Genomic DNA, 27,887 nt, shown 5'->3' with positions numbered 1-27,887 from the left:
GGCCCCACACAGGGAACACGGCCTTTGTCTCTGGTGGGCACAGAGAGCGGGATCGTGCCATGCCCCATTGAGACAAGGAGGGGGGTTGACAGGAGGGGAACCTGCATGTGGCAAATCCACATGCAGGGGGCAGACTTTCTAGCGCTCGGCAAAAGGAGCAGGATGCCGCCTCAGCTGGGGGGCAGATGGCTGGCAGGAGCACCAGAGTGAGGGGATGCTGGGGGGTGGGGGGTGGCAAACAGGAACCGGGGGATGGGGGGGAGACTAGCTCTGTGACAAAATAATCTCTTCTTCAGAAGTGCCTAAATAGAACATGATGCCTATAATAGATATATAGTTATAAATATATATACAGTATATATCTATTATAGGCATCATGCTCTATTTAGGCACTTCTGAAGAAGAGATTGTTTGCTGTCTCTAAATGTGTCAAGTGCTTGCATGATTGAATTTCATCTCCTCTACCTGGGCATTTATTGTAACAGATATGCAATGTATAACTGCCATATTTTGTAAAATATGATTCTATATAGGTTTTCTGCAAATTGAATGGTTCTATTGACTTTGTGCCTTTAAAATCCCACAAAAAGAGGGTTTTCCATATATGCTTTATAAGGGATGATGGCACTTCTTGTTACCACATCCACTTCTTTTCTACTTACTTATTTTTAAATGCTTGTTTTAAAGCAAACCACCTTCCAGTGTATAGGAATGCTGGATTTTTGTATCTTGTCTGTTTGTGGTGCCACTGCTAGCTGTGCATTTGACTAAAACCTCAGCCTTACAGGTACGTGTGCGAGATGTACTTTTCTATACCCAGTCTTTTAGGACCCTAGTAAATCCCCTCCAGTTAGTGTCATTGCCTCCTTGCAGAATGAATGATTGACAGGTCTTTAATTTGAATCCGATAATCAATTTGTAAAATACAGCTGAGTTTCCCTGGGGTGATTATACCAAGTGGTCCGGCTGAAAAATGCCATGATATCTTGTTACGTGTATATAAGTCCTTGCCTGTGTCGGTTCTCCTGCCATGTGGCCCTGCGCCAGTACTTGGCAAAAAAAGAGACATTTTCATTAGAGATGAAGCTTAGCTGGAAAAAAGGCTCCGTGTTTCAATTTCACAGTTGACAATGAGGCTCCCCAGAACTTTGTTCTTTGGAAGGGAAAGTGTTGTGATCTTATAAACTATGAAATTAAATGTAGCTTTTATTGCAGAGGTTTAAGGTCTTTTTTAAATTTTCCTTTGGAATATAACCCAAACCTGGAAGATAACTTACATACACAGACTTCCAGTGATCCTAGATCTGGATGGGAAGAGACCATAAACAATTCTGGAGGTCTGGTTCAAGAGATTAGTTTATTGAAGTTTTGGAATATCACCCAGCTTCAGAGACAAGGCTTAGTTTTAGAAATCTAAACAACTCTTTGGAAACATTTGTTATCTCCTGGCAAAATCAAACCTTTCCATCCACTGCCACCCTCAACCTACATTCAGCAACTTTATTTTTCAAAAAGCCCTCCCAAGCAGAGTTTCACCCATCTGAGTCCACTATCTGGTGACCTCACTGATGCCTCTTCTGGAACTTAAGACTCATGATCTACCCCTGCAGTCCATCTGCGTCTGATGCAACCACTGGGGATTTCAGGACTCCATAGCTGTTCAGCCAATAGGAGGTGTCACTAGGTAGCATTGTGTGCACCTGAATAAGACCCCTCCCATTGTGTGGACTAGAAGAAAAGAGTTCTTAATGCGCATCTGCCTTGGAGACCAGTGGAGGGAGACAGTGGGAATAGACACTAGAGCAGCACTTCCAGGAGTAGAAGTAGACTCTGGACAGAACAGAAGAGAAAGAAGGCTCTTCTAAGTGCAGTACATCCACATGTTAAATGGTTAAAACCACTTGATCAATATGCCTGAGCCTTATCATCCTCTGTAAGTGGTTTTAACCATTTTTACCAATACACATGTGGATGTACTGCACTTAGAAGCAACTTCTTTCTCTTCCATTCTGTAGACTAAAATATAAAAGACTCAGGACCCAGAGGGGTTTATTTACTAAAGCTGGAGAGTCCAAAATCAGACTCCCTTCTGCATAGAAACCAATCAGCTTCTAACCTCAGCTTGTTCAATGAAGCTTAGGCAATGAAACCTGGAAGCTGATTGGTTTCTATGCAGAAGGGAGTCTGATTTTGGACTCTCCAGCTTTAGTAAATAAACCCCAGAATGTCAACCGCAGATCCTACACATACCTGTCTTCATTCCACAGCCTCTTCTTTGAAGCATGGTCAAATCAGAAGGCTGGGGAAAAAGGGGTGACAAAGGAAGCAGAAGGTCTGTGGCCAATCCATCAAATTAGCAAATAGCACTACCATATCATGGCAAATATGGAGATTTGGATGTATATGAATCTCTGAATGGACCTAGTAACAAATCTGAAAAAAAAAGTTATACCGAAATTAACAAATGTATTCGTTTTATTCGATGATGTCACATGATGCAATAATAGTTCAGGCCCATGGGAAAATTAATTAAATTTTCGAATTTGTTTGATAATTTGGATTCGGATAATGAATGGATCCAAATTTTGCTCCATTCATTAATTCGGATGCACATGACACCAGTCAATATTGTCCAATCAGCTCATACATTTTCTCATGATGGCTTGCACTAGCCTCCGAAAATATCAAAATCCGTCTAATTTCAATACTATATTGAATATATAACAATCTTCCGGAAAAAAGGCAAAATTTTTAGAATCCACTAAGACCAACGAATATACGAAATGAATACTGAAAAAAAGAAATGAATTTGGAAAACTACCGTATTTTTCGCTCCATAAGACACACTTTTTTCCCCCCAAGAAAGGGAGGAAAATGTCAGTGCGTCTTATGGAGCGGGTGGTCCGGTATTCCCGCCGTGTGTCCGGTATTCCTGCCGGCCGCTCAGCTCTTCTCTGCCGCAGGACCTTACCTGTTCCTCGGTCCAGCGCTGTACAGTCTTCCCGCGCCGGCATCTTTAGTGTGGGCACCCGGCACTGAGCATGCGTGAGATGAGCTGCGCTTTGTGAATAGTCCGGCGTCTTCTGGGACACTAAAGAAAGGACAACTCCGTGGAAATGGGAGCGGGTACCTGTCAAATTCAGGTACCCACTCCCCCTCCCTCCCCAAAGGTACGCAGTCTCTGGTCATCCCCTGTACTGTTTGCAGTCTCTGGTCATCTCCTGTACTGTGTTCGCAGTCTCTGGTCATCTCCTGTACTGTGTCCGCAGTCTCTGGTCATGCCCTGTACTGTGTCCGCAGTCTCTGTTCATCTCCTGTACTATGTGCACAGTCTCTGGTCATCCCCTGTACTATGTCCGCAGTCTCTGGTCGTCTCCTGTACTATGTCCGCAGTCTCTGGTCATGTCCTGTACTGTGTATGCAGTCTCTGGTCATTCTCTGTACTCTGTCCGCAGTCTCTGGTCATCTCCTGCACTATGTCTGCAGTCTCTGGTCATCCCCTGTACTGTCTGCAGTCTCTGGTCATCTCCTGTACTGTGTCCGCAGTCTCTGGTCATCTCCTGCACTGTGTCTGCAGTCTTTGGTCATCTGTACTGTGTCTGCAGTCTCTGGTCATCCCCTGTACTATGTGCGCAGTCTCTGGTCATCTCCTGTACTATGTCCGCAGTCTCTAGTCATCTCCTATACTATGTCTGCAGTCTCTGGTCATCCCCTGTACTGTGTCCGCAGTCTCTGGTTATCCCCTGTACTGTCTGCAGTCTCTGTTCATCTCCTGTACTATGTCTGCAGTCTCTGGTCATCCCCTGTACTGTGTCTGCAGTCTCTGTTCATCTCCTGTACTATGTCCGCAGTCTCTGGTCATCTGTACTGTGTCCGCAGTCTCTGGTCATCCTCTGTACTATGTCTGCAGTCTCTGGTCATCTCCTGTACTATGTCCGCAGTCTCTGGTCATCCCCTGTACTATGTCCACAGTCTCTGCTCATCTCCTGTACTATATCCGCAGTCTCTGGTCATCCTCTGTACTGTGTCCGCAGTCTCTGGTCATCTCCTGTACTGTGTCCGCAGTCTCTGGTCATCTCCTGTGATTTTGTCCGCAGTCTCTGGTCATCTCCTGCACTGTGCCCGCAGTCTCTGGTCATCTCCTGTACTGTGTTTGCAGTCTCTGGTCATCTCCTGTACTGTGTCCACAGTCTCTGGCCATCTCCTGTACTGTGTCCGCAGTCTCTGGTCATCCTCTGTACTATGTCTGCAGTCTCTGGTCATCTCCTGTACTATGTCCGCAGTCTCTGGTCATCCCCTGTACTATGTCCACAGTCTCTGCTCATCTCCTGTACTATATCCGCAGTCTCTGGTCATCCTCTGTACTGTGTCCGCAGTCTCTGGTCATCTCCTGTACTGTGTCCGCAGTCTCTGGTCATCTCCTGTGATTTTGTCCGCATTCTCTGGTCATCTCCTGTACTATGTACGCAGTCTCTGGTCATCTCCTGTACTGTACCCGCAGTCTCTGGTCATCTCCTGTACTGTGTTCGCAGTCTCTGGTCATCTCCTGTACTGTGTCAGCAGTCTCTGGTCATCTCCTGTACTGTGTCTGCAGTCTCTGGTCATCCCCTGTACTGTGCCCGCAGTCTCTGGTCATCTGCTGTACTGTGTTCGCAGTCTCTGGTCATCTCCTGTACTGTGTCCACAGTCTCTGGCCATCTCCTGTACTATGTTCGCAGTCTCTGGTCATTTCCTGCACTATGTCTGCAGTCCATTGGTTCAGAATATTTCTTTTCTTTTTTTTCTCCTCTAAAATCTAGGTGCGTCTTATGGTCAGGTGCGTCTTATGGAGCGAAAAATACGGTAATTGGTTCAACATAATGAATATGATGAAACGAAATTCTTCAATGAATGAATGAATCTGAAACAAAAAGAAAATTTCCAGCATAATAGCAAATACAAACATCCACCATAATTCAATTATCTGTTCACCAAAAAAAAAAGAGACAATAGTTGCTGGGATAAAACTAAACCCAAGTGACACAATCCCCCCTCGCTCTTTTTTTTTTTTTGCTCTCTGAACAGAGACCAGGACATTTTAAAGTGAACTTGTGCTGTGGCCATGACAGTTCACTTTTAAGAGTAATATAAATACTTTTAGTAGTTTATATCTTATATTCAATCATACAGATCTGCATATCAGTGCATGAAAGATGGGACCAAAGGAGTATCTTTTAAAAATAGGGATAGAGCCAGTGATGCATTTACCACAAGGCAAACAAGGCATTTGCCTAGGTCGGCATTTTTCATGGGGGCAGCAGCATTTTTCAGGGGGCCAGCGCTGTCCCCCCAAAGAAGGAAAGGAAGAAGGGACACGCAGCACGGGGACCAGGTGGGATCTGAGAGAGGCTGCGGGCTGCTTGATGGTGTATGCAGAGCCTGACACTCATTCCCAGGGATGTCTGGAGCTGTGAAGGTAAGTGTCTTATCTCTTGTCGGGTGGGGGTGGGGGTTGTCAGTGTATGGGGGCGGTGGTAGTGGAAAGCTCTCTCGGGTGGGGGTGGGGGGGGGGGCTCTAGGGTGTTGGTCAATGGGGGGAGGCAATTTTTGTGTTGCCTAGGGCAGCACAAAACCTAAATACACCACTGGAAAGAGCAGGGAAGCGTAAAGTTTCATGTGTCTTGTTTACTTGGCGTTTCAGACACCCAGCGTAGCACCTGGCAGAGGATGGTGGGTGTTGACGAGATTTTAAATGTTACCTGCTTGTGGTCTATGTCATCAACACGCTTGTCTTACTTGTTCTCTGTTGTTTTGTGTACTTAAAGAAAGAGTCACACTTCACAGATGACACTTAAAGATATAAATACCTATAGCTAACTAGTCAGGCAGAACAGCAAGATATTTGAAAACAAAGATGAATTATGTCATGTCTAAGCTTGCAGCTCTCATCCATAGCCTACTGAGCTACTCAGAACAAGTCTGGCCAATGTTTATTTGTATAGGTCTATGCCTGTGCCTACTGCTAAAGAACCCAACTGCCTATATGCAGGGGAGTTATAAAGTACAGGATTGCTTTACCTAGCAATACGAAAGTTATATCCAAACTGCAGGCAGATGTTTTTAAATGCAAGGACTGTAAGAACCTGAATTTGACTGGTATCAGTCTTCACAATCCCCTATACAGCAGAGCTCAGACTGGGAGAGGGAGAAGCAGCACAAGGAGCCAAGCAATTATGCTAGCAAAGATATTGATAGGAGGGGAAAGCAGAGGGACAGAGAGGTAAGCTTATGAGTGTGCTGCTTTCACTGTCTATGGGAGGGACAAGAATCATTAGAATTATGTAAGCACCACAGAGAGAAATCAGGTCTCTTCCATTGCCAGACTGTTCTGTGCTATGTGACAGAGGTGTGTAAATCTCAGGACTGGATGGAGAGATATACACCTTTGGGAGGTGAAACTGCTCCCATATGTAGTCCATCTGTATCTTTAGATGGTGTCTGGAGATCATCCTTTTGATACTTTTTTCCCCAGTTTAATACTGTTGACCCAAAGGGGTTTATTTACTAAAGCTGGAGAGTCCAAAATCAGACTCCCTTCTGCATAGAAACCAATCAGCTTCCAGGTTTCATTGCCAAAGCTTCATTGAACAAGCTGAGGTTAGAAGCTGATTGGTTTCTATGCAGAAGGGAGTCTGATTTTGGACTCTCCAGCTTTAGTAAATAAACCCCAAAATGTCCAACTGGAACAAAGTGTCTAGAAAACACTTGTTATTGCTTTCTGTATACTCAGTTGGAAGGTTTAACCTCACTTCCTGTCTGTCTTCAGGATAGACATCTAGAGCAGTGGTCTTCAAACTGCGTCTCGGAGGCCCAATGTGGCCCCTTGCTTGCCTCTTTATCTGGCCCTTGGGGCACTGTTGCTTCCCTGATACAAAACACTATTTCTCCCACTGACACCAACAATGGGGCATAATTCCTGCTACTGACATCAACAATGGGCACTATTCTTCCTACTGACATTAATGATGGGGCATCATTCCTCCCACTGACACCCAACAATGGGATACTTTTCCTCCTACTGACACCAGCAATGGGGCACATTCCTTGCACTGTGATTGGGCATTTTTATTCCTACTGATACCATGGGGTGCTATTCCTCCTGATACCTTGGCCTCCTACTGATACCATGGCCACAGTCCGGCCCCCCTAAAGTCTGAAGATCAGCAACCTGACCCTTTGTCTGGAAAGTTTAGAGACCCCTGATTTAGAGGAAATCCAAAGTTTAATGGTAGTCACTTAAACAGATAGTGAACCTGTTCTTGTGGGATTTTCCCTCAATATTAGTATAGTAGTCTCTCCAGTAGAGGAAGTGAGGAGTAATCCCACCAAAAGGAACTCGGACAGCAATAAAAACCATATAAAGATGCTAGTCCTTCTTTACATGTTGCTTTGTCATGCATGTACAAAGCATAGGTTTGCTTTAAAAGACCCAGTCACCTTGCACATTCAGAGCAAAGTGATAGGGATTTTTGTAAAGTCCACCCAACCACTTTTTACTCACCTCTCCAGTCTTCCCCTATGACTCCTTTCTTTGTTGCAGTCATCATTAAAATCCCCACTGTCATCTAGGCTCAGAGCTGAGAGCGAGCCATGACACCACCCCGATTAGCACCAAGTATTTTGTAGCAGCAGATATAGATCAAGTAGTGGCCGGGGTAGAGCTGTAAAGATGAGTATAAAGTGGTTTGGGGTTGGACTTTTTACAGACCTTGTTACTTTGCCCTGAATAGGCAAGGAGACAGGTTCTCTTTGTACAAAGTATTTTATCAGACAGACTAGAAAATCCTCCACATTTTAGAGTGTTCTGTCTGTGGAATCCTTTCTAGCCTGTTAGACATCGAACGTTGTACACTCAGCTTCCTTTTCAGGGCTTAATAAACTTAAAGGTCTCAAATACGTCCCTAATTGGTTGGTTTTGGCAGCGCTAGACAATGCGATAATAGCTCCTTACAAGCAAAACAAAATCTGGCAAGCGTACAAGTAAAACACATCATGTTTAGTCTTCTGATAAAAGCAATTGTTTATCGTCAGTCTTAGTAGCCATCTTGTTGAAGATCACGTATGGCAGGATGCAACATGTCTGATACACTGTCCATATAATCCTTTTTTATCATGCAGTTTGATCTACAGAAGAATTCCTGCTACCCATTAACATTCAGCAACTTTCAATCTGCCACTTCAGCATCTGGGACTTCTTCCTGATTTATGCCGCTTAAGATGCAAGAATCTATGAGTTGTGAAATCTGTCAAGCTGTTTTTGGATATTGGCTTATCCTGATATGTTTTCTAACTTCTGCAAGTTCTAATGAGCTTGAAAAATAGCAAAAGCAATCTGACAAATTAGTGAAAACATCCGGACTAATTTAAAGGTCACTCCATACAAACCTCATACTTGTATTGTAGATGCTGAGGAGCAACGGAAAGAGACAAAAAGACATTGCAAAGGATTGTGACCTGGAATAAGAAAACAACTACTGCAAAAGTGACTGCAGAGCTCAGTCTCAGTCCCATGAAGATTAAGTTCCTGAAGACTGAGACCGAGCTCTGCAGTCACTTTTTCAGCAATTGTATGTCAGAATCCTGCACTATGTCCTTTTGTCTCTTTTGCTCAGTTAACCATGTCAACCACGCTTATGCTTCTCAGACAATGTTTTCCCAGACTCTGTATATGCCGTCATACTCTTTGATACTGTACCTCACGGCACGGCAAATAAATTGGCAACTTCAGTCACAGAGGAGTCAGCTGAGCGGCTCTAACAATTTGCCCTCTTTGAAGCTCCGTAAGCTCTGATATGACTCCATATTTTTAGCAGTGCATGCAGTGAATGGCAAAAGTGAGTCTTCCCACCTATTAGCTAGGTGTCTCATCACACAGTGGAAGCAAAAGAATATTACATTACTTCCACTTTCTACGCAAAAACATGTCAGTCACCTGCAAAACATGTAGTGTTTCCATTTTTTTGTGTCTAACCCCTGTAAGCAGCTAACAATTTGGGGTTGGGGGTCCAATTTCAGATCATATTGTAAAAGTTATTTTATAAGCCTTATTGATCTTTCATTTGCTCTTTAACCACTTGCCCTCCAGAGGATTTACCCCCCTTCTTGACCAGGCCATTTTTTGCATTACGGAGCTGCGTTAATTTAACTGACAATTGAGCGGTCATGCAACGCTGCACCCAAATTAAATTTATGTCCTTTTTTTTACCCACAAATTGAACTTTCTTTTGTTGGTACTTGGTCGCCTGTGTTGTTTTTATTTTTTGCACTATAAAAAAAAGACCTACAGTTTTGAGAAAACAATATTTTTTACTTTTTGCTATTAAACATGTCCAGTAAAAAATGTAAAAAATCTAATTTTGTCATACTGTAAATTTAGGCCAAAATTTATTCTGCTACATGTCTTTGCTAAAACAAAATCCCAATTTGTGTAAATTAATTGGTTTACGTGAAAGCTATAGTGTTTACAAATGGTGGTATAGATACTGGAATTTTTATATATATATATATATTTTTTTTTTACTTGTATTGGTGACGATCAGTGACTTATAGCTGGACTGCAGTGGACATTCTGACAGTGGGGGAAACTGACTAGGTGTCACTGACATCCCTAGTGACACCAATACAGTGATCAGTGCTAAAAAAAAGCACTGACACTGTACTAATGGTACTGGGCAGGAAGTTAACATGAGGGGCGATCAAAGGGTTAACTGTGTGCAGGGAGTGTTTTACTATGGGGCTGTGTATGTGTGCTTCACTGTAAGGCAGTGTGCCTGAGCTGACAGGAGGAGAACTGATAGTAAACAAAAGAGTCCTTGGAGATCCTTGGTAATCACCGGGCCCCAGTGAGTAATCACTGACCGGGGCCCGGTGATTGACAATCGCAAATGGTGGCGCGGGTAGGGCGTGCAGCTTGTGCACGCCCCCTACCTGTATATGCAAAATCACATATATATATATACACATGATTTTGCACACCTATGCCGCCCTGTAGCAGTATTTCTGCTATAGGGCGGACGGGAAGTGGTTAAAGAGGATTTTCAGGTATGACTATTTTATACAGTATATAATTACTGTATATGGGTCTAGTATGGACCAATTTAACTATGTATTTACCATACCTGGCTGATCCCCCTGGAAGATGGAAATCACTGAAGTAGACACCACAACTCCAGTAATCTTCACTAGCTTCCGGGTCCTGTGCCAAATGGCTGCGCTGCTGTATTCTGAATACAGGAGGTCGACTCAGAACAAACACCATTCAAGGAATGCTTTGCAGTTTCTGAATGAATGCAATGTGGTCTCCGAATGGATGAGGTGGAGAGGCAGGGCAGTCAAATCATGCTTAGTTGAAATCCGAAGTCCCCTCCCCGCTGTAATCTCCTGGTGCTGCAGGGGTTCATCTGATGGACCTGTTACAGGCACTCATCAAGAGTGCCAACTATGTCAGTCCCCCCCACTCATTCATAGAAGCTGTACTAGCAATGAAAACCCTCTATGAATGGAGGAGGTAGGCTTTGCATTCATCTGCCTATCCTCCATTCACAGAGTGCTTTTTATTGATGGAAGCTTTTATACAGCTTCTATGAATGGAAGGGAGGTAAAAAGGGTGGGCTTAGTCTGCACTCTTAATGATGGGACACTTCACATTGAATGTAAGTACTGGCCTTTGATTTGTGTTGATTAAAAATAAAGAAACTTACTTTAGTCTTGAACCTCAGAAATAGCCCTATGGGAAATATTTGCTCTGAAGGTCAGCTCTGAGGGCATAAATGTGAAAAGTAAAGTATCAGTCAGTGATGTGCACCTGAACCCAGTTCACTGTTTAACATAGCCAGCCTGTCCTCTTACCTCTTGAGTAGTCCCCGCTTTGTTGCGGGACTGTCTGGCCCTTCTTTTAGGCCTCCTGCACACAGGGCATTCTTGCAGCTGCTTTTAGGGGTGTCAGGCATTTTTGTTTACAGCTTCCAAGCACCCCTCCATATTATCCTATGTGTCCATGTACACATAGACTTTTAGAAGATTTTAGTAGCAGGGGCTTTTAGGTGCTGTAAAAAAAACTCCACTGCCAGTGCGTTTAGGAGCAGCAGCATTTCAGCAATAAAACGCTTGATGGGTGTAAATGTGTGTTAATGCTAGGCCATTTAGCACTTGAGAATTAATTCATTTCAATGGCCAGAATAAATTATTATTCTGGCATATGAAATGAATTAACACCCAAGCAAAAGTGTTTAAGGCCCCTTTCACACGGGCGTTCCATTTTTTTCATCAGTTCAGTCACATTTTTTCAAGAAAAAATGGATCAGTGCACATCAGTTTTTCATCAGTTTACGTCAGTTTTTCATCAGTTTACATCCGTTTTTTCATCCGTTTTTCATCGGTTTACATGTGTTTTTGTCTGTTTTTCATCCATTTACACCTGTTTTTTATATCTTTACATCCATTTTTGTCCGTTTACATCCGTTTTTGATCTGTTTACATCCGTTTTTGTCCATTTACATTTTTTTATCTGATTACATAAGTTTTTGTCAGTTTACATCCAGTTTATGTACGTTTACATAACGGAACTTACGAAAAATGGATGTAAACGTACAAAACATGTTTTTGTACGTTTACATCCGTTTTTCGTAAGTTCCATTTTGGTTTTAAAATAGGGGTTTCTTCCATTCAAAAAAACAGATGTTAACGGATGCGGACATTAACAGATGTAAACAGATGATCATCATCTGTTTACATCAGCTAGTCCATAGAAATACATGGGTATCCATTTTTTAATCCATAAACAGAGAGATGAAAAACAGACATATGGAACGCCCATGTGAAGGGGCTAATGCTTTTACGAGTGTTTAGGTGTGTTTACAGTTGTCAAGTGCTTGGGCGTTAATTCGTTTTTATTATTATTTCTCTGCCAAAGCACTCCTGCCAAGAGGAGGGGTGTTTTTAAAACTCCCAGTGTGCATGAGGCCTTATTGTCCTTGCAATACGTACTTTGTTCCCTAGCACACTGTTTACCTGTTATCAATGTAAGTGAAAGAAAAAGAAAAGCCCAAATTTTGGGTTGACACCAGAACAGTAATAGAGGGGAAATGTTCCAAAACTAGTTCTGGTGACACCCCAGGATTCCCTCACTTTGGATAGATTTTCTCTAACTTCCTGTTTTGGCTATGGGACAGGAAGTGAAGAAAAACCTCTCCAATGGGACTCAAATGACAAGAAAACACCTGACAGGGGTTATAACCCTCCCTTACATCTGTCCAAAAATGGAAAAAAAAGGTTTACCTTTAGTGACACTTTGTTAGTGTTAATAAATAAGTATCACGGAGAGTACTCGACAGTCTTGTTGCAAGCGCACTAGTACAACTTTGATAACCTTACAGCAGGACAAGAAAGAAGGTTTTATTGTAAAAAAGGCATACAAAATGTATTCTGCTGTAACATCCAACCTAATAGCAATTTTTACATGTTCAAATCTAGCCCTTCTTCAAGGTCAACTGGTTGAATTTGTTTGTGCGGATGCTTGGATGACATTACACATTTAATGGTTGACTTGTCTCAAATTGCTCTATAACTTTTGTTTCATGTATTTTTTTTATGTTGTTGCAGTGCACAACCTTCAGCGACTCTGTATGTCTGACTGCTAAGCATTTGCTACGTTTGACTGATAGGACCTGAGCCTAGATCCTGTTTATCTCATTGCTTTCATGTAAGTACGATTAAAGTTATTCACTTTGAACTACAATCAGCTTTCATTTTTTGATGCGCTAATCCTTCAAAATATTAAGATATCTGCCTCATGAACTGTGAGCGGGTTATTCTATGGAATCACTAAAATATTTGATGTTATCTGGGCCGTATGTTATGTGCGTGACCGCTCTGCATTTTTTTATGTTTGTGGAGTTTCAGACATGCTACAGAATATTTTTAATGCTTCGCCAAAATATGTAATTAAATTTAGCCCACTTAGCAGATGAGAAGATACACGTTGTTCTCTATATATATCCAGTGGACCTAAAAGCTGAACTCAGGCAGATTTAAAAGGCACAGTTTATTAGAAGCAGTGTCAGTAATGGAGTTGACTTGGTACCATTATCAGTCTTTGTATAGCAGAGCTCAGACTGGAGGAGGGAGAAGCAGCACAAGGAGCTGTTCAGGAGTATTGCAGTCCAAGAGACATACTGGTTGGAGGAGAGGTCAGAATGACAGAGAGATGAGCTCATTAGTTTGCTGCTTCTCCATTTATTTCCCAGTCACAGAGCAGGGGAAGAGAGGAGACCTGTAAGTGAAAGTGAAACTTCAAAAGAAAAAGATCTGATCCCCTCTCCAGCTCTCATTTTTGTATCCATTTGTTTACATGAAGTCTAGCTTTAACGTGGTTGTAAACTCTAACCTATACCCAATTAAGTGACTGGCTTCAGGTGATACACAGAGATAAAACAAATCTTCCTACATAAGTTGTACCTGTGTAGCCACAGCTGTTTTTCCCCTACGTCCATTCAAAGTGCAGAATTTAAAAAATATAATAAACAATATCCGCACTGACTGAAAGTGCAAAGCAGCTAACACCATTAGGTAGTATACAAAGCCAAATAATAAGTGAAAACGTAAAGTGTAGCGCTAAACATATAATAATGAAACTGAAGTGCATCAAAATAAATAAATGTCCGTGATATCAAACAACAAAAATTTGTTCAAAACAATATGTTTAAAATAATGTCCATGCACCACCATAAAGTAGCAAAACAACTCCAATCAAAATTGCCGTCGCCATCTCCCAGTGAATTGATAACTCACCAGAAATGATGGCTGCCACTGCAAGAGCATAAACACCCATATGTTTAAGCAGAAGCGCATAAATCTTGACATGAGACTCTGTGAATATGTTTCATTCTGTCTGGCCAGGCTGTAGTAAAAAAAAGCTCACCAGGAGCAAATAAACATCTAATAGTGTAGTATTTATTAAAATCCCAGAAAATAAAAAATACATCTACCAAAGAGATGTCAGCTTACATAAACAGATGATGCCGACCTGGAAACGCGGAGCGGTGTGACGTCAACATTATAAACTCCTCCCCGATGCGTTTCGTCCAATAGGACATTATCCATTTTTTTAAACAAATTTTTGTTTGCTCCATTGTTTTTTGATATCACAGACATATATTTATTTTGATGCACTTCAGTTTTATTATTATAGGTTTAGTGCTACACTTTACGTTTAAAGTGCAGAATTTGCAGAGGATCATTCATCTCTAAAAAGCAGGGGGTAGAGAACTGAATTTACATAACTGATGAGACCTGGTGTCAGGAAAACCCATCAGAAGTGACTCCTACAAATAGCAGAGGAAGGAGACAACTAACAAAAATTACACTAAGTGCTCTGGATTGAGACAAGCACACACTATAGAGGGATATGCTTTGTTCATATTTCATGTCTGAGGTTTACAACCACTTTAACCACTTGCCCTCCTGAGGATTTACCCCCCTTCCTGACCAGGACATTTTTTGCGTTTCTTTAACTGACAATTGCGTGGTCATGCAACGCTGCATCCAAATTAAATTTGCGTCCCTTTCTTCCCACAAATTGAGCTTTCTTTCGGTGTATTTGTTCGCTTGTGTATTTTTTATTTTTTGTGCTATAAAAAAAAAAGACCGACAATTTTGAGAAAAAAAAAGTATTTTTTACTTTTTGCTATTAATCATGTCCAGTAAAAAATTTTAAAAATCAAAATTTCGTCATAAATTTAGGCCAAAATGTATTCTGCTGCATGTCTTTGCTAAAAAAAATCCCAGTATGTGTAAATTAACTGGTTTATGTGAAAGTTATAGCGTTTACAAATGGTGCTATATATACTGGGATTTTTTTTTATTCAACTAGTAGTGGTGGAGATTAGCGACTTATAGCGGGACTGCGGGGGACATTCTGACACTGGGGGGAACTGACTTGGTGTCACTGCCATCTCCAGTGACACCAATACAGTGATCAGTGCTAAAAAAAAGCACTGACACTGTACTAATGGCACTGGGCAGGAAGGGGTTAACATGAGGGGCGACCAAAGGGTTAACTATGTGCAGGGAGTGTTTTACTAGGGGGCTGTGCACAGCCATCCAGAGCAGTGTGCCTGAGCCGACAGGGAGGAGGACTGTTAGTAAACAAAACAGTCTTCTTCCCCGTTGGTGATCGTCAGAAATAACGATGCGCCGGAGAGTAATTATTGGCTGGGACCGCCGGTAGAGGAACGGAGGCGCACCCTCTTCCTGGAATTGCAAAATTATTATTATTATTATACAGTATTTATAAAGCGCCAATAGTTCGTTCAGCGCTGTACATTACAAAGGGGGACAGAACATGTGACAGAACAATACCAATACAATGCAAAACATGAGGGGATTGAGGGCCCTGCTCTTTCGAGCTTACAATCTAGGAGGGAGGGGATAGTGGTACAGGAGGAGATAGCTGTGGGGGATGGAGTGGTAGGAAGAGTGGAGGAGGTCGGCAAGTTAGCAGGGGGTGGGGTAGGCTTCCCTGAAGAGATGGGTTTTCAGGGTGCATCTAAAGGAGAGGAGAGTAGGTGATAGTCTGATGGGTTGGGGCAGGGAGTTCCAGAGGATGGGTGACACCCTGGAGAAGTCCTGGAGGCGGGCATGGGAGGAGGAGACCAGGGAACTAGAGAGAAGGAGGTCTTGTGAGGAGCGGAGTGTGTGTGCTGGGCGGTACTTGGATATTAGGTCAGTGATGTAGTTCGGGGCAGTATGGTGGACAGTATATACGTGATTTTGCACACCCGTGCTGCCCTGTAGCAGTATTTCTGCTATAGGGCAGTCAGGAAGCGGTTAAAAAAGCAACTTTGTAAGTTTTCATTTTAAAAAGTCTATATATCATGTTGTTAATAAATATGCATTTGTCTACATTTGTCATCATTGCCTACAAGAATCTGAATCTTTGGTCCTGTGCGTGACCTCTCTGAGGATAGCTAAGCAAATGTGTTGATGGGGGAATTCTCGCTGTGTCATTGTATTCGCCAGATCGACTTTTGTACAACCAACCTGTCCATACATTTGTCAAAATTTGACTAGTCCCCGCTGAATTGTTCAAAGTGTAATCCACGTATGGCTGGCTTAAGCCTGGATAGCACTAAGAATCTGACAGTGATCTTACCCTGTACCAGTGGCTGGACATACATTTTAAGGGTTCCCTCACACCAGCAGCAGTAAGTTATGTTGTGCATAACTCATGGCTCTGGTGTGTGTTGTATAAAACTGGTGTGATGCATGTTTACAGTTGATCATGCTGTATATTTTATACTTTTTTAAATATCTTAAAATATTTCATACAACGTTCTGCGTTGATATGCAGAATTTTTACATACCAAACAACACTGCACATGTATGGTGTAAACAGGGAACATAGAAAGCAATTGTTTTCTCTGTTTCTTTGTGTTGAGCCTGCGTTGGTCAATGCAGATCAACGTGGCTCAACAAGTATTGTGTGAACAAGCCCTAAAAGGAACGACAGCTGTTCATAACAGTTATATTGTAACTTGCAGCTTGATACTTTTATTTCTTCTTGCCTCTTAAAAATGATATGGTCCATTATTGCTTCTTCCTATATTTCATAGTAACAAGCGACCATTAAGCTATGTCACACAGGGCAATAATCCCATTTCAAGCACTGTTAATCTTTCTTGTAAATATGTGAAGGGGCTATAACATGGCGTTTAAATAAGAAATTTGATTTAAACTTGTGATGGCTTTCGCCAGACACTCCAAACAAATTAACTGTCATTTTCACATTCCTGCTATTTTTTTGGAGAAAGGCTAAGAGGCCACATAGCTCACATAGCTAGATCTGCTGCGGCTGGACAAAAGGGGCGGGGCCACAGTTCAACCCAAAGCCTGCAGATTTCCTTTGTTTCTGTATATTCTGGGATGTCTAAGGGAAAATATTTTATATAGGGTGTTCTAAAAGCATGCATCACTTGTAAACAGTAAAATTCCTTCCATTAAAGGGATTATAGAACAGTAAACCTGTGTTGTGTAATTGTAAGCAAGCTTAATAAAGTGGACCTGAACTGAAAAAGTGAAAACTTGATTTTTTTAAAGGAAAACTAGAAATATTCAGTTTGTCTAAACAGTGCATGTAGAATGTACTCCTTGTCTTGAATTTCTCCTGAAAAATAGCAGTGCATTTTCTGTGCCTAGGCACTCCTGTTTTGTAGCCAGTGTGAGATCATCTAATGCACTGTTGCCTCTGTTACCTCTGTGAGACTGTTACTCCCAGACTCTTTGCCAACTATTTTCTTTGCTGGAGAGAAAACTGTATCTGAGGACCTGCAGTATAAGGATCTCCCTGCTTCTGCTTCATCTATTCTGTGAATCTGTGCTTCCTCCACCTCTCCTGTTGCTTCTGGAATATTACTATATTACACATGTACAGTATATTGTGCTTCGTATGCAGGGGTGGACTGACAACTCATGGGGCACCCGGGCAATAGGGGATCATGGGGCCCCTGTGTCCTTGCCCAAACTCAAAAAAGCCTATGAAAAAGGTACCAGGGGCATCTCATGGAGCCCCCTACTGACCCCGGCCCTCGGGCAGTGCCCGAGTTTCCAAATGGTCAGTCTGCCCCTGTTTGTATGCGTACTTTGTATTCTCAGGTTCAGCCAGCAGGTGGCACCCCAGACTCCTTTTAACATGCTTGCTCAAAAGAAAAACTCAAGGTTAATTGGTTAATCATATATTTTACCAGTGCACCTCCACCTTATTCAGGTGTTGTAATCGTAACCCTCAAAACTCTGCAGAAACAACAATAAGCCCCATATAATGGGCACAGTGGTTACCCCCAATGACAAAACATAGGGACTGGTTGATAAAGAAAAACATAATTATTAATCCAATATCAAAAATGTTTATTTTACCAAAGATTTAATATACTTAAAAACCACCAGCGTGGACCACAAACATTAATTGGCTTAGAAATTCATGTTAAAGACACTTGACGACAAACAAACAAGCGAGACAGGACAGATATACAAATTTAATAATGCCCGGACACTTAACTTAATCCATGCATAGGATTATACCGCAGCAAGTATAGCATGTACTAATAAGAAACCCCAACTAGGTATTTCCCATGCATGGATTCTTGGGAATCTAATGTGGCCACTGCTATGTAAATGTGCCTAAGTTACAGCTTTTGGAGCTGATAGTTCAATAATGACTATAGATTGATGGCTTCAACTAGGTAACGTGGCACAGGAGAATTAAATATGTCAGTCCCAGTAGTAGCAAAGTACAATCTATTTTTCCAATAATTGAAGGCTTAATCTCCTGGGAACTAGTGTCCTTGTATAGAATTGCTTTCTCAAAAAGTCCCAATGAAGATATTAAAATGGTGGAACACACATTGCAATAAATCCTCAAACATCATGCAGCCGACATAAATGCAAGTAAGTACAATTGGATAAGACATGAAAAATCAGCGTGTCAGCAAGCACACATAGCAGTCCATACAGCAGCAACAGAAGGGGCTACCATAGGAAGCCGCTTTCTGTGGTGGCACACCTGCAGGCTTGATCCTGAGCCATGCTGCTTGCATCCATAGAGACAGACAGCACAGCTTGGCCCTGCCCCCCGCTCCCTCGTCACAGGATTTGATTGACAGCAGCAGCAATGACTCCCACGGAGTGGGGAGGGCTGCTACAGAGGGGCACAGCACTGGATTGAGTGAGGAGTCAGGTAAGTATAAGGGGGGTAGGGGGTGATACTGCTGACAATTTATTAAAATAAAAATGTTTAGGCTTTACGACTACTTTAAATAGAAGACATCAAACACACAAATTTCTTCAGCTAATTACTCAGAAATGGCAGCTAGAAAAAAAAAACAGGTTTTAACACAATGCCAGTCTACTCTTCAACTCTGTGATTTAATTTCATTTGAGAGTTTTTTAATATACGTATAATTTTAGGATAAATGATTTTCAAACACTGAGTAGAATTTTGAATTTGTAGCTTTGAAAACGATGTCCTTATGGAGCTAAAAAAAAAAAGTCTTTCTTTATTCTCCCAGTCCACATATGGTTTTAATCTAAATTTTGTTTACACAACTTTTTTTTTTTTTAACTTGAATCCATGTTGTTACTATTAAAACTTTTAACATATTTTTGTTCATGTTCAGACACAACTGTGGCGGTAGGTAAAAAAAACGGCATTCCTTAAAAGCCCCCTCTGCTTTTCCCGTACTACGCCATTTTCTCAGGGGTGTCTACATTAGCCACCTTCAAAGTATTTTCAGCAGAGGAAATAAATGGCTTTGGTTTTGCTCAGAGGATGTCTTTTTTTAAGTTTGGTCTTGTTTCATAGTTTTGTTTAGAAGTACATCACAATATTCAACAAAGCGAGGAGAAGGTTGATGTCCTGTCAAACATGTTGTATTCCCGAAAGCCATGCTGATGATCATTTTAGACAAGGGATTTCTTCCAAAAAAAGTTCCTTGTAACCTTTTTCACAAAGGAGCCTAGGTTTTTGTAAAAATGATGGAATGTGTTTTTCTAAGTTGCAGCAGTTTCTCACCAGTTCAGAGTTTGTTTCCTTTGTATGTAAAACAAATAAACAGTTTCTGTGGGGGCGATTCTAAAAAGGCATTTGTGACACATTTCTGGCAATGTACAGTATATGTAGTCAGAAGCCTTGCACTACATTCAGGAAAATCCTTTTTATTGTTAGCACCAATGCATGAGAAAAATTATTTGCAACCAGGGCTTTTTTTTCAGGGGGGTGTGGGGGAACACAGTTTTGGCACTTCCAGCACTGAATATATGTAATGCCCAGGGATGCTTGGGTGTGCTGCTGGAGGATCTATTGTCCCTATGCAGGATCTGTTGTTACGGGGGATATCTATTGTTTTTTGGGAGGTCTGTTGTTGCTAGGGGGGGCAATTTTTCTCAGAGGGGTCTACTGTTGAGGGAGGGGCTATTGTTGGTAGCTGCTGGAGGGTCTATTGATGCTGTTTGCTTGGAGATCTATTGTCTCTTTGTGAGATCTGATGTTGCAGGTGGTCTATTGTTGCTGGGGGGAGGGTCAATTGTTGCTTGGAGGGGTCTACTGATGAGGAAGGGGTCTATTGTTGCTGGCTGCTGAAGAGTCTATTAATTCTGGTGGCTCAGACATCTTTTGTTGCTGGTGGGGGAATTTTATTGCAGGGGGTCTGTTGTTGGTGGGGGATCTATTTTACCACTTTTCATGTTATCATTAATAAATTCTGTACAAATTTCTTCGGACCACAAAATGATACTTGCTTCTGTATTTTCTACAAAAGGGAGGTGGGTAGGAGTGGAACCAAGGAAAGGTGCTTGGAGGTGGGTAGGGTTGCAGAGATAAGGGGTGACACAGAAGAGGGGAGTACCTGCACCTATTCTCTGAGAAACAAAGTCCTGTTTGCAATATTTTTATTCTATGAAATACCGCCATATTGCTAATAGGCGCTCAATAAGTCCTCTTCCATGTCAGAATAAATTAATGGTTGTGTCACATCTTGGAGACAATTGTGCAACAAAATGGGGGTTATTTACTAAAACTTCATTGTACAAAATCTGGTGCAGCTCTACATAGTAGCCAATGAGCTTCAAGGTTTTATTGTCAAAGCTTAATTGAACAAGCTGAAGTTAGAAGCTGATTGGCTACCATGCACAGCTGCACCAGATTGTGAGTGCTCCAGTGTTTGTAAATTTCCCCCAATGTGTCTACGTTCCTCTGGAAATACTATTTGATATGTTTCCATTACTCTTTCAACCTTTCCACATAGTTTCTCTACCTGTAAAACTCTGCAACTTTGTAGGAAAGCATTTGCATCAGTTTTGTCTGAGTTGGGACACATTCATATACCTCTTACCAAAACGTACACAGATCTGTCGCCATGTGTCGCACTACCGTGAACCAGATTTCTAAAGTGTATCTGCAAAGCCCCGTATGAATTCCAGGTGGTGTGTTGAAAATGGCAGCCAGGTCATACTTTATTGCCTATAGCTCGAGGCAAGCATTCCCCACAGTTAGAAGCATATTTATAAAGAAAAAGGTTGAATCTTGGCATGTTCTAATTCCTTAATAGATTGCATGTGTCTCACTATTGGTGGGAGTTCTAACATTTTGCAGCGCTGAGGACCAATGCCAACATATACTGTACATATGAGGTTTGTAGGCTAAGTTTCTCATTTGTATGAGCTAAATATGTTAAGAATATGGACTAAATGTAGCTTCCTCCATTCATGCTATGTAATGTTGTTGGATGAATCTTAGGCTGAGACTACTGAAATTAGACAGCCGGACCTACCGGCTGTTAAAAACCAGAACCGTTTGGTCGACATTTTTCCCTTGATTTTTCAAGCAAAGGATGTTGGCCAGGAGGTTGCAAACATAGCCACCCACTAAGCAAATTTCACCCAGTTAATTGAGAACCGGTCGAAATTTGTACAGTGTATGGCCAGCTTCAGACAGTAGAGCAAAATCGAGTCACCATAAAATTTCTAATAAAATCAGTGACTGGCAATTTGAGAGTGGTGTACGCTTAAAGTGTTACTAAACCCACAACAGTAAAATCAGTCTGTATATACAGTAAAGCATGCTTGTTATACTCACTGTGGAACCTAAGGGGTTAATCCTCTGCATTGTGTAAAAAGGCTGTTTGATCCTTTCTTCTTTGCCCCTCCTCTTGTTGAAATGACCACCTGATACAGACTGAACCTGTGGTCACATACACATTCTCAGTTTGGTGTGTATTCCTAGAGAGGTTTTTTTTTTCTTGCATGTGATCAGCACAGGGCCAATCAGCACTGTCCAGACTGAGCTCAGAGGTTTCACATCCTCCTAGAGCAGAAAGAAAACTCCTCCTACAAGCTGTAACCAGTGCTCTGCTGAAGTCACAAGACTGCTCTAACTGCTGATGAGAAAAGGTATTCAGCAGTTTATATTTACTAAAATAATTGCATTTCCATGTTGTGTGTACTGTGGGAGATCAGATATAGTGAATGCAGGAGCCTGGGTTTAGTAACACTTTAACAATGAAATAAATAGCATTTTTGGTTTGTGGCGCTCAAATGGAGTTCAATTCCACTTTAACTAAGATGTTATACTTTTTATTGATTGGGTTCCTTAAAAAAACTTTTTTGTTCTATATTTCTACACATAAAAATGCCTAAAGACTTTAAAGCATACCTATGATAAAATTTAAAATCCTATATTGATTTCCACATTTTAAGTCAATTATTTCTAGCTTACTTCTAATCTGAATGATCTTGAAGTTTGTAAATTTACTTTTACAGGTAACTTTTACTCTCACACATTTACTTCCTTGAATTCTGTGATATGTAGTCACTATGCCCTGTGAGTAGCACTACTGTGTCACACATTTCACAGAGCCTGCCTTCTGAACTACAGAGGTGCTGAGAGGAGGAGTCAGTACAGAAATCACTGCTTGCAGGAAGCAAGGTACCATGGGATATGTAGTCCTTAGTAATTAAAACAGCAGCAGAGAAGCTGCAGAGCATGCAGGGAGTATAGGAAGATGTTGATCAGCAGACAGGCAGCACTCACAACATGAAATGAGATTTGTCAAGTAAGCTTATATTAGATTGTCAAATATAGCTATTTTTTGTATTGTCATAATGCTGATGTTATAAAACGAAAGTGTATGCTGTGACCATATATCCCTAAAAGACATAAGAAGGGTTGGCAAATGTAACCATATTTACAGTCAATGTTGCTGAGGTCTGGATGTTGGGCACTCAAACAACTGGGTGAATGCAGACTGTGAATGTGTATTTTTAAGGCTTAAAAAAATGCCAGTGCTGTTGGCAGAAAAAAACACAAATTTTGAGCATTTTTGTACTAGCGTACTCGCTTAGCAGCGTTTAGCAGTGCTCTGTGCTGTAGTTGCATGTACATGATGATTAGTTGCAGCTCTGGATGCAAACTATCTGCCACTCAGAGGCCCTAATCTATGTAATTACCGGTACTTGTATGGGCAGTTACATGTGAACAGCAGCAGTGCCGGCCATTTGTACAAGGGGCAAATCTTGGCATGCACCTGCTGGCTGCAGCTATTCACACAAAGCTTGTGCATGGGGCACAAATTTCCCTGCCGCAGATTCTTGCCAATGGAGAAGCTATTGCCTGTCTGAATGAGCCCTTAAACCACTGGGCAGTTTTTTTATTTCAGTCTATAGGGGAGATATCTGCTCTGCGTTCCTGGGTCTGCACACCTGCTTTGGCTAAATGAGGGGTTCCAACTCTTCTAGCTGGATTCCTTTCTTTGATATTTTATATTATGGAGAATGTAACAGGAGGAGTTGAAGCAAACAAAACTCCCAGGTGGATAGGAACAGAGTCAGGAATTATGGCAGGGAGCCAAAGGCTGATTCAGCCCACCAGTCTGCACCTAGAAATAAAATATGTTTGGGGAAACTGGTCCTTTAATAACAAATGGTATCAATAACAAACCACATACTGACAAACAGGACTTTTAGAGTGCCAAACAGACCCAAAGATAATGTAATAAAATGTTTACTTTTTAATGAACAGAAATGTTAAAGTGGTTGTAAACCTCTGAAATGAAAAATGAACAAAACATATCCCTTATATTGTGTACTGGCCTCAATTCAAAGCACTGAGTGATTTCTGTCTCCTCTCTCATTCCTTTGTTATCTGTATAAGTCAATTCTGGCAGTCTCTGCCAACACCAGACAATTGGGGAGACAGTGCTGATCCTGCCCCCCAGCACACAGAAGGTTATTGACAGCCTCAGCTGTGCATGTTTCTCTATGAGACTGTGTAGAGGGGTGTTTCCTTTCCCTCCACTCAGGTGTCAGATTACACTCAGCTCCCTACTCTGTGCTGTGCTGTGTGTAACAACAGATCACTACTCCCTGCCTCCTAAAGCTCAGAAATGATGTGTAAAATGTGTTCTGTAGGAGGCTGTAAAGGAGAGAGGGCAACAGATAAACAGATAAAACTTATCTAGAAGAATTAGTTTAATCTCTTTGTATCACCTGAAGCTAGCGGTTTCAGTAGGTTTATTTAAGTATTTACAACCATTTTAAAACATATTATATTAAAAGATTATTATACAAAGTATAGAAAACCATATGGGGTGGACATTGATAAGCTTCCCTGTCCCTCTATAAAGCCCCTCCACCACTACCACTCTATATAATTAATGTTAATACTACTCAAAGTCCAATGCTGAGAGATCCCAGTGGTTGGAGGGGAGCAAACTCCTCGACATGTTTCACAATTTTGCTTCTTTAAGAGCCAGAGGAAATTTTATCTATAACATTATAGGACAAAAACCATACATTGTGACTATTCACACTCCTTATCTGGGCATACTGGTCTGAAAGTTCTTTCTGTGTTTATCACCTATTACTTACCTCTTGTTCTTTTTCCCTTCAAATTCTTGTCTGGACTGCGATCCTGATGTCACCATTACTTTGAGCACAGGGTATTTAACACAGGATTACACAGCTCAATGTTCTTGAAAGACGCTTGACGCCACTTGTTAACATTGCATGTCTCCTCACTTTGTACCCTGTAATCTGTGATTTGTATATTATCTTTATATACCTGCAGTGACATCAACCATTATTAACATATATAATTCCTTTTTGTGATCTCTAATAAAGAACAAGTGAGCTATAAAAGACACACACACAAAAAAAAACATGCATTAGATATATTAACGTGGTTACGCAATTAAACATATTTTCAACAATATCCTCTTACATGATGTCACGCCAAACAGATAAGCTACGCTGCATGACAAAGACCAACCCTGCACTCCAAATGCGACTACAAGACCTCAGGGGAAACACACAAGAAGAACCCATTATTATTATTATTATACAGGATTTATATAGCGCCAACAGTTTATACAACGCTTAACAGTTTATGCAACCCATGACAAAAGAATATACTTTCAATTACCAAACAGTAGCGAAAGCAACCAATCAGGAGAAAGTATTCTTATTCTTGGGTATTCACTTTTTACAGTATCTCTCCAACACTGTTTGAGCTGTCACTACTCTTCCAAGCATGGGGCCATTAATGGAAACAACTAGTCAAGACAAAGCAAATCTGTGCTCATTAAACATATATTGGATCTGGGATGTGGGGGCTTTGCTGGAGGTGGAAATGCACACTGACAATCCCTTACAAACCTGTCCCATTAAAAAGAAAAAAAAAACTAAATAGACATCCTTATCTAGTTGTACTGAATTTATCACTGACAAAGTACCAAAAAATGAAATTACTCATTTATGACGGCCATGCCAAGAGCTTATTATTTGACTTACCTTTTCCAACAGCCATCTGTTCATCAATCCTGTGTCCCATACTGGTCTTTCTATGTTCTTGTGTTCTGCTGTGACTTAAACGACCACAACATTCAGTATTGAGTTGCTCAGACAATATGTCCGCGACTTGGGCTGCTCGCCTGACACCACATTGACCACAGTCTCCTGCATTCGGACAGAAGGCCCTTGGCTCAGCCTTGCAGCATTCGGTTGCCAGGTAATACCCTCTGCCTATTCCTTCTTCACTCTTGATCCTTTCTTCCTTTAAATCTTGGTCCTTCCTTTCCAAGGCTCCTGATTTAAATCTCACTTACCCTGTGTCCAATGTTAGTTTTAGGTTCTCCTATGTTGCTGACTAGCTGCCATTACATGTATCTGATCTTCTGTCATTTATCTGCCATGTCTCTGCATGCCACCTGTACCAATCCCTCTGCACCCCCCTCTGGTTTCATTTTTCTGCTATTTTCTGCAGACATTCCCCTGCACTCTCCTATCTCATAAAGACTCTTTGTCCTACCATTGCTCTGCTACCTGTTCTACCTGGCCAGAAAAGATAGTATCATATATTAGGTCCCGGGGTAACCAAGTACCAGTAGGCCTGCTTACCTTAAGGGAACAGGGGTGCTATAGGTGAAGCTGCATTCACCAGTTATATTCTCTGGCCACTCATACTGGGGTGAGTATTACACTGGCAAAATAGAAACCAGCTCATCAGATCAGTTGCCCTTATAGCAAACTATGGTTAATAATCCTAGCCAGCTCTCTGATTTGCCACAACAGAGGGCAGACATTGGCCAAGGTCATTCAAGGATATGTCCTGTTAACTGGGGTCATGCGACCTGACAAAATGGAAGTCTGCTCATTCCAGATCAGATAGCCGTGTAATCTTGTACCCTGTTTAATACTCACCGCAGGCGTTGCTTACAGATAAAGGATTATAATTGTTGTGAACAGGATACATCAGCATCTGATAAGAAATTAATTCGCCAAAGCTTTTAACAGGATTTCAGAGCTATAGAAATGGCATGAGTTCTTCTGATAAACCTGTAATAATAATTAGTAGAAGCTTACAATAATTGTCGGGATTTCCTGTCTGTGTACACCCCCGTACTAAGGCTGTGTCCTAATGAACAGAGGACGATTCTGATGGGTTTTGCTGTGCTGGCATACTCAGTGTTCTCCAAGTCATGTCACAATCTTTTATCGGCTAAAAATGAACCAAGTTTTCTTTTTGTCTTTCTTTCACCAAATCATTGTTCTCTGTGTCCTCTCATGGAGGATAATTAACAGCAAAGGGAATCCTTGGATTTTGCTAAAATATTCTGTATGTGATTTAGTAGACACATGGGTAGAAAGACTAAACCATTTAAAGAGGCGCCTGTAGATAAAAATAACTATGACTAAAGTTGAATAATGCCCTTGCTATACATGTAGGCCTTTTATGTACCTTCCTAAGCCTGACTGAAAAGCTCCAGATGGCAAGGGATCTCCTGCCTTGTTGCTAGGACTTTGCTAAGACACTGCCAGCTGATTCAAACACCCTCGTATGTGCTCTTTTCCCTGTTGCAGTAGCTCTGAGTTCAGAGCTGCTGTGATGGAGGAGATAGTGAAGGGCAGGACTGTCAAACTCCATTTCATCGTGGGCCATATCAGCATTATGGTTGCCCTCAAAGGGCCGGTTGTATCTGTAAGACTAGATATCCAGACCACCCGACCCCCATTACATCAGATGTCAACAATCCCACACCCTCCCTAACATCACCATGCACCCTCTTTGGGGGCAGAGTTGGAAAGCAGAAAGTGCAGGGTCTGGAGGAGGACCAGAGGTGGAGTGGAGTCAGTTACCAGAGTCTGCTAAATGCTGAGACCTTGGGAGGCAGAGGTGAGGGGGTGCTGCAGCTGCACTGAGAGGTGCAAGATTTGGCAAAGGAGTTCTATTCTCCTCTATGCTGCCGACTGCTGAGACAAGGTGGGGGTGGAGACAAGGGGCTACCTGCTGGAAAGGTAAAAGGGCCACATGAAATGGCCTGGAGGGCCGGATTCGACCCACGGTCCTTCTGTTTGACACCTGTGAGGTAGGGGTTTGAGACCTCACTCCTCTGCTTGTGTGAGTGAGCAGTAACAGCTAGGAGTTTCTTAGCAACATTCTAGCAACAAATCAGGAAGGGATGATGCCATCTCTGGAAATTTTACAGTCAGATTTCAGAAAAACATTGATTGTTAATGAGTTTTCTATGTGCCCCACACAGACATAAAAAATAAGGACCTTTGTGTGACTTCTTTCCCTCTTCAGTATGTTATGGCTTAGCAGGTTTAAAGAAGAAGAGAAGCATTTGGGCGATTGTTGTCACCATCAGGAGACCTGTCCTGAGACATGTGATGCAGGTTTTACCTGAATTGCATGCAGACAAGACCTGTGTGCAAAAAGGCTGCAGGAGATCAGCATCACTGAGATCAAAGAAAGGAGGCAAATGAGGATTGTAATTTTAAAAAAATGGACATTGTTTATAATA

General features: G+C 41.7%; 1 protein-coding gene across 4 annotated transcripts in view; it reads left to right on the top strand.

Moving 5' to 3' along the window:
• CALD1 (caldesmon 1) overlaps positions 1 to 27,887 on the top strand; it is a 229,284-nt gene that overhangs the window by 59,815 nt on the left and 141,582 nt on the right. For 3 of the 4 annotated variants that reach the window (XM_089679490.1, XM_089679496.1, XM_089679495.1), the window contains exon 2: positions 12,640 to 12,739. The gene's annotated coding sequence lies outside the window, so the exon portion shown is untranslated. Of the gene's footprint in view, positions 1 to 12,639; positions 12,740 to 25,386; positions 25,592 to 27,887 lie in introns of all 4 variants that reach the window. The other variant, XM_089679491.1, reaches the window with a different exon arrangement.

Source organism: Staurois parvus, unplaced genomic scaffold (genome assembly GCF_062004578.1).
Source record: "Staurois parvus isolate SC_StPar_1 unplaced genomic scaffold, SC_StPar_1.0 ptg000225l, whole genome shotgun sequence".
Lineage (NCBI taxonomy): Eukaryota > Metazoa > Chordata > Amphibia > Anura > Ranidae > Staurois > Staurois parvus.
This window is presented reverse-complemented; position numbering and strand designations above follow the sequence as displayed.